Here is a 7,939-nt window from a genome sequence, read left to right as displayed (position 1 = left end):
AAAGGAAACATAAATATGTAATGTTTATCTTAGGGTAGAGCCATTGCTGTTGATTATTGTTTTATTCATTATACTTTAAGCTACAGAATATACCTATGTATCTATATCCAGACAGTGTTGGAGGAGGTCATTGACCACCTCCAATGTGACCACCAATTAATCCACAAACTGGACTCAGGCATTTGGAAGCTCCTCATCCTCTCTCCTGTTCTTGAAATGTATGTTCTGCTCTTCATTCCCATAGTAGGAACTGTTTTTAAGGACACAGCCTTAAGAGAACAATGTGTTATTGAGATCTCCTGGACAGTATATGACTGAACCCCATTAAAGCCTCTACATAAACTTATAAGATTCTGGCTGGCAGGTGCAGGGTTTACTTGTCTTGCAGCTGCCCAAGACAAGCCTCATATGTAAGCTCCCTTGCTTATCCCACCGGCTATCTGGAGTGGTCTACCTCTTTCTATGGTCTCTCTTTGCCCTTTGTGTATGGGGGTCAGCTTCATATTTCACCCAGGAAGTTCCTGAGTTTGCGAATCAACAAGATAGATATTATAAGATACGTATATGTATATCAGTGGCATCCTAGGATTAAATAATTTAATATTATAAATCTCCAAAAATGTCTTTGTATAATATGAAGGTGCTTTTCAAAAATCTGGTGTTTGTAAACAATGGTTTTCAATTTTCTATTGTGTGTACAAACTATGTTAAAACTTAATGACTTAATAATTTATTACCTTTTATGATTCTGTAGGTTAACTAGGATCAGTTGACTGGGTCTCACTTGATTCTCATGAGATTGCAGTTAGTAGATTTAGACAGAGGCTGGGGCTGGAGTCACTTACAGCAGTGGTCTCCAACCTTTCCTGGGCCATGGACCAGTTTAATGTCAGAAAATATTTTCACAGACCGGCCTTTATGGTGGGACAGATAAAAAATATCACATGACCGAGACAAGCGTCAAGAGTGAGTCTTAGACGGATGTAACAGAGGGAATCTGGTCATTAAAAAAATAAAATAAAACATTGTTCAGACTGAAATATAAATAAAATGGAAATAATGTAAGTTATTTATTCTTACTCTGCAGACCGGTACCAAATGGCCCACGGACCGGTACCGGTCCGCGGCCCGGTGGTTGGGGACCACTGACCTAGAGTCTCAGTTGAGCAAGTTGTTTAGGATGGCTTCTTCACTTATATGTATGAAATTCAGTGCATATCCATGTGGTTGTCTGTCAAAGAGACCAGCCCAGACTTCTAATATGGCAGCTCACAGCTCCAAGGGCCAGGAAGCAGCAGCTGCCGGATCTGTTAAGATGTCATTGCATCATTTCTGCCATAGCCTAATGATCAAAGCATATATAAAGCCTATCTAGATTCAAAGGGATAAAGAAACAGACTCTAATTCTTTATAAGGGATTAATGAGATCACACTGCAGAAGATCATGTGGAATGAAAAATATTATTGTACATCTCTTTGGAAAATACATTCTGTCATTCAATATTAGAAGCAAATCTGTCAGTTTTAGGAATCTCCTACCTGTTCTTCAACTTGCCAGGCTCATACCCAAGGGTTCTATTTCTTCATAGAGCTTTAATGTACTCAGTGGGTCTTAAGCTGATATCAAAGCTAAAAAAAGAGGAATGTTTCTCTTACTTCACTCCTTGATAACAAACCAATTTATCAAGTAGTTTAATTTATCCCTTGTGGAATGTGATTTGATGTCAGACTTACAATATTTGCAAACGTGAATGGTTTAAAATAAAGTAACATGTTTCACTAACTTCTGTTCATTCTGTTAATTTGTGTCTTGTTTTCTTCTAGCCAGATGTTGCTTATGCTTAATTCGCCTAACAAAATTCAGACTAGGAAACCATTCTAGCATTAAAACGTTGCACCAAACATACCCACATTTATTTTCCGTATCCTTGGCTCTTTCTAGATGTGCCTTCCATTTTTCAACATCTTTATTTTCTATTTAACCCAGATGGAATCCATGTTTTCCAAGAAAGAAAGAAAATAATACATGTGACAGTATTTTATACCCATCCACATAATATGGAAAAGGTCTAAAGACATATAATATGCTCTCTAAAAAATCATGCACACTGAACATTTGATATAAGAAAATGGTAGGCAATTTCTGAAATGTCACCTAATGATCCTTGCCTCCTGATATTCTTGCCCTTTTACAATTCTTTCCCCTTGAATGTGAGTTGGCCTTAATGAGTAAATTTCAACAAATATAATATGGCAAAAGCGTTGGCATGTCACTTTCAAAATCAGGTTACAAAAAGACTGTTTTCCATTTTACTCTCTCTTTCATTCCCTCCCTCGTTTGCTCTGAGCAAAGCGAATTGCCATGTTGTGAGATGCCCCATGGACAGGCCCGCAGGGGAAGGAACTGATGTCTCTGGCCAGCAGCTGACAAGGATTTGTAGCTTGTGAACAGTCATGGAAGGAGCTTCAAAGTGGAACTCCTGAAACTGTCAATAGCCATATGAGTGAGCTTGGAAGCAGACCCTCCCACTGTCAAGCCTTAAGATGACTGCAGCTCTGGGCAATAGCGTGACTGCATCCTTGTGAGACAATCTGACCCAGAAAAGCCAGCTTTGGAACCCCTGGAATCCTGAACCATAGATGTCAGATACTGAATGTTTGTTAAACCACTAAGTTTTAGGGTAATTAGCCATGACGGCAGCAATGTGGATTCCTAAACCCATAGAGAGAGCTCAAGCAGCACAAAAAAGGTTTTGAAAAGTGAGCTTACATTAGAATTGGCATCCACAGGAGGTGAGACAGACCTAATGGTCTACACTTAACTGGCTTGATTGACTACTAAACCCAAACAAAACTAAACAAAAAAACCCTTGACATCTTCACATCTCCAGAGGATTTTAATAGGACCTGGACTCTCACAAAGTAATATTCAAAAATGTTTAGGATACCAGTCAAAACTACCTCAAAAAAAAGGAAGTAAAAAAAAATAAGGCCTGACCTGTGGTGGTGCAGTGGATAAAGCGTCGACCTGGAAATGCTGAGGTCGCCGGTTCGAAACCCTGGGCTTGCCTGGTCAAGGCACATATGGGAGTTGATGCTTCCAGCTCCTCCCCACCTTCTCTCTGTCTCTCCTCTCTCTCTCTCTCTCTCTCTCTCTCTCTCTCTCTCTCTCTGTCTCTCCCTCTTCTCTCTAAAAATGAATAAATAAAAAATAAGAAAAATCTCACTTTTCACTAGAAAGAGACCATCAACAAAGGCAAACCCTAAGTTAGCCTAGATACTTGAGTTGTTAGACAAAGATATTTAAGTGGCTATTTTAAATACACACCAAAGGCAAAGGTGAGCACTCTTAAAATGTATAGAAAAGTAGAAGTTTTGAACACAGAAACTATGAAAATGAATCAAATGAAAATTTAAAAACTGAAAAATTTAATAACTAAAATTTTAAAAGTTACTGAATGAGCTCAGTGACAGAAGGGGATGGTCAAGAAAATATTCAGTGAACTTGAGAATAAGTTAATTGAAATGATCCAATCTGAAGGACAAAGAGAAAAAAATTGGAAACGAAAAAAGAAAAGGAAAAATGTCTTTGGTACTTGTGACACAATATCAAAGTTCTAACATTTGTGCCATGATAGTTTCAGAAAAGAGGATAAATATATTGGTACAAAAATATATATATTTGTGCCTGACCAGTCAGTGGCGCAGTTGATATCCCATTGGACTGAGATATGGAGGACTCAGGTTTGAAACCCCTAGGTCGCTGGCTTGAGCACGGGCTCACCCAGCTTGAGAATAGGCTCACCAGCTTGAGCATGAGGTCGCTAACTTGAGCATGGGATCATAGACATGACCCCATGGTCGTTGGTTTGAATCCAAGGTCGTTGGCTTGAAGCCCAAGGTTGCTGGCTTGAGCCAAATGTCGCTGGCTTGAACAAGGGGTTACTCGCTCTGCTGTAACCCCCATGCCCACCCCCATCAAGGCACATATGAGAAAGCAATCAATGAACAACTAAAGAGACTAAGAAGCCTCAACAAAGAATTGATACTTCTCATCTCTCCCCCTTCTTGCCTCTCTGTCCCTATCTGTCCCTCTCTCTGTCTCTGTCACAATATATATATATGTGTGTGTGTGTGTGTGTGTAAAAAAATAACAAACAGGCGAAGACTTCTTACATTTAGTAGTAGATAATAAATTTGCAGATTCAATAAGTTCTAAGAACTCTACACAGGATAAACTCAAAGAAAACTATTCCCAGACACATAATAATCAAACTACTGAAAACCAAAGATTAAAATGTATACTATATTTAAATATATAAATACAACATATTTATACCTATATACACATATCAGCATATATTTGAATATATATCAGTATATATTTGTGTATGTGTATATATACACATCAGTGTATATATGTATTTTTATCAGTATATGTATATATATTTTAGTCAGAGACAAATGACACATTACATACAGGGAAATGATACTTATTGTAGAATGACAAAAGATTTCTCATTAAAAACCATGGAGGCCAAATATAGTGAAATAACAACCTTCAATTTATGAAAGAACTTGTCAACCCAAAATTCTATACTCTTAAGCTTATTCCATGGCTATTCACAATAATAAAATGTCCTTCAGTAATGACAGCAAAATAAAAAAAATTTCAACTGATGGAAGACTAGAATTAGGAACCAGCAGGTCTACTCTAAAAGAAATGCTAAAGGCACCTTTAAAAACAAACAAAAAAATGATACCAGAAGGAAATATGGAATTCCAGAAATAAAAAAAAAGCAATAGAAATGGTAAATATCAAGATAAATAATGATATTCTTTTCTCTTATAAGTTTTTAAAATAAGTACAACTATTAAATGCAACAATTATAACATTGTCTGGTTTTCAATACCAGTATATAAACATAAATTACGACTCTAATATAAAGAGGGGAGGGCAAAGGAACCTACATGGATGTAAGGCTTCAACATTTCCACATGTTCTCACCAAAAAACAGACTATCAGATCAGATTTTTAAAAGAACTTCATCAAAAGTGAATAAATAAGTAAATAAAAATATAAAAGATAAATATAAAATAAATTAAAAAGGACTCAAGTATGTTGACTACAGAAAATCCATTTTAAATATAAATAAATAAAAGAGGAAGGCAGAAGGTATATAATAAAAACATCAATCAAAAGAATACTGCAGTGGCTATATTAATATAAGACAGAGCAAACATTAGAACAAATGAATATTGTCACAGATAACAAGGGACAGTAAATTAGTTATTAAATACTGATAAAAGGGTAAATTTTCCAAGAAGATATAATCCTAAAAACAGTGTGTCCGTAAAGTCATGGTGCACTTTTGACCCGTCACAGAAAAGCAACTAAAGACAATAGAAATGTGAAATCTGCACCAAATAAAAGGAAAACTCTCCACTTTCATACCTATTCAGTGCAGTTCGATGTGGGCTCACGCACAGATTTCTTAGGGCTCCTTAGGTAGCTATCCCATGCAGGCATCCCCAAACTATGGCCCGGCCCGCGGGCCACATGAGGTCCCTGAGGCCATTTATCTGGCTGCACTTCCGGGAGGGGCACCTCTTTCACTGGTGGTCAATGAGAGGAGCACTGTATGTGGCGGCCCTCCAATGGTCTGAGGGACAGTGAACTGGCCCTCTGTGTAAAAAGTTTGGGGACCCCTGCTAGCATCTGGAGAGTACTTAGCTAGGAGACCTTCCAGGCCTTCATTTGGGACCACTGCCTGCTCTCATGTACTGTTTCTCCAGTCTTAGGATGGTTTGCCATCTCCACAGCCCCAGCTACCATCAAAGCTTGATCCTTAATCTTGGCCATTGATTCTTTGGTCTATCCTTTTCCCTATAAACTCCCAATTCCATCCCTGTCCCCTTCCCAGACTATTCTTGAGAGAAGAATTGATGCAACCTTCAGGAACCTTGAACAGCTTAGGCTTCTGCAGAGAAATTTTGAAGAATATCTGAGTAGCCTCTCTTTCCAGGATCCTCCCTCCACCAAAGCATTCTCAGCAACATTCATGTACTTTGTATTAGTTAGCACTTTCAAAAAGGGCCAAAGCACTTTGCCGCTCTCTACATGGCCAAGCCCTTTATCAGGGGTCTTTCCTCACTCAGCAACACTATCCCCCAAATTGGTAAGTTTTCAGTAGCACGTGGCTTGATATATAAGCTTTTTTGCCTACTTTAAAGGACAGAGTCTCAGAAGCACTAAGCTCCTCCCCCAAATAACAGTGGCGACGAGGTTAGGATATGGACAGGACCTCTGCTCCAGCTCCCCCTTCTAATTTGGGAAGAACTGAGCAAATTCTGTACAGCTTTTGCCTGTAGATTCTGGTTTATGGATTAACATGTAGGACCCCTCTTCTTTGGTCAGTATCCAGTTAGTTTGTGTTAGTTTATAAGATGGAAAATACATATACCAAGAACATAGTTTTCATTTCTGTCTGAAAGTGATTTAAGTAGTTTTAACAATTTCTTATACTTTTGGAGGGGTTCCCCAAACTAATACTGCCTATGGGGAACAAATACATACTCCCAGGCAGCATTTGCCAGTACCTTGATAGGCATGACAAGGTGCATTCCTGGTAGTACTTTGAGAGAATACTTAAGTAATGGAGTGTGGAATGGATTCACTCATTAAGCCATAAAGTTACAATGTTTGAACCTCTCAAGAGTCACTCCCACAATTAATATGGATTTCTTTAAACCACCAAAGCTGGGCATGATTCCTCTTTCACACTCCCTCGAAATTCAGACTCCCATTCAAGCCCTTCCCTATGACTGAGACCAGGAGGACATGGTGTTTATGGTCTTTCCCAAACTGGACTTCTCCTCTCAGCTACATGTTGGCTACCAGTTTCTCGTTGAAGAATCCAGCTTCGCAGAAACATTGAAATGCTGGCACCAACCCTTCTCTGAGCTTAGCCTTTGCCTCTGCTTCCTTTTGTTTGTTTGTTTGCTTACAGAGCCAGAATACATAGCAGGTGCTAAACTTGCTTCTATAAGAAAATGTAACTCCTACTCTCTTCCTTTCTACCTTCCAGGAGCTAGCAGGCACGGCCCGTTCTTGCCTCTTTCACATAATTGCCACTTTAGGCTCTACCTCTTCTCTAGACAGGTTATTTTTCTTTTTTCTTTTTCTTCATCTGAGAATGTTTTATTCCCCCTTTATCCTATAAAAAATTTTTATTTTTCAATTAAAATTTACGTTCAAAATTATTTTGTTTTAGTTTCGGGTTCTAATCAGCTATTTTCCATGTTGTCCTCTTGTTTCCCTTTCTAAATCCCAAGGAGTATTAAATTTAGGGCTGGCTTTTGACTTTGGAGTGGTTCCCCCCCTCTGTGGTACAAATGTCACCAGAGGATTTATAGTAGACTAAGTGAAGACAAAGACCGAGTGGGAGGTGAAGAATGGGAAAACTCTCCTACAGCAGCTAAATAAAATGCCAGCAAATGATGATTTTCTAATAGACATAAGATCATCCATGAATGTACAGTAATTCTGAGAACTATAGCCAGTGTGAGTATAGACATACCTCAGAGACAGTGTGGGGTCAGTATAGACCACCGCCATGAGGCGAGTAGCACAATAAAGCAAGTCATTGGCTTTCTGCTGGTGGAGGGTCTTGACTTCAATTTTTTTTTTCAAAAAGCTAAATCAGTGGGAAACAATAAAGTAAAATACAGTAAGATGGAGTATGCCTGTAATCACTAAAATGAATCTGCATAGTCTTTCTTCTCTAGAGCACTGATTTTCAAATTTGAATTCAGATTACAATCAGCTGAGGAATTTACAAAAACCCTGATACCTATGTCTCACCCCTCAAAACTGATTTAATTTATATGAGTGGCAGTCTGTGCTCAAAAAAGTTTCCCTAGGCGATGATTGTGTAAC

This window comes from Saccopteryx bilineata, chromosome 2 (assembly GCF_036850765.1).
Source record: "Saccopteryx bilineata isolate mSacBil1 chromosome 2, mSacBil1_pri_phased_curated, whole genome shotgun sequence".
In the NCBI taxonomy this organism is placed as follows: domain Eukaryota; kingdom Metazoa; phylum Chordata; class Mammalia; order Chiroptera; family Emballonuridae; genus Saccopteryx; species Saccopteryx bilineata.
Note: the sequence above shows the minus strand (reverse complement) of the source record.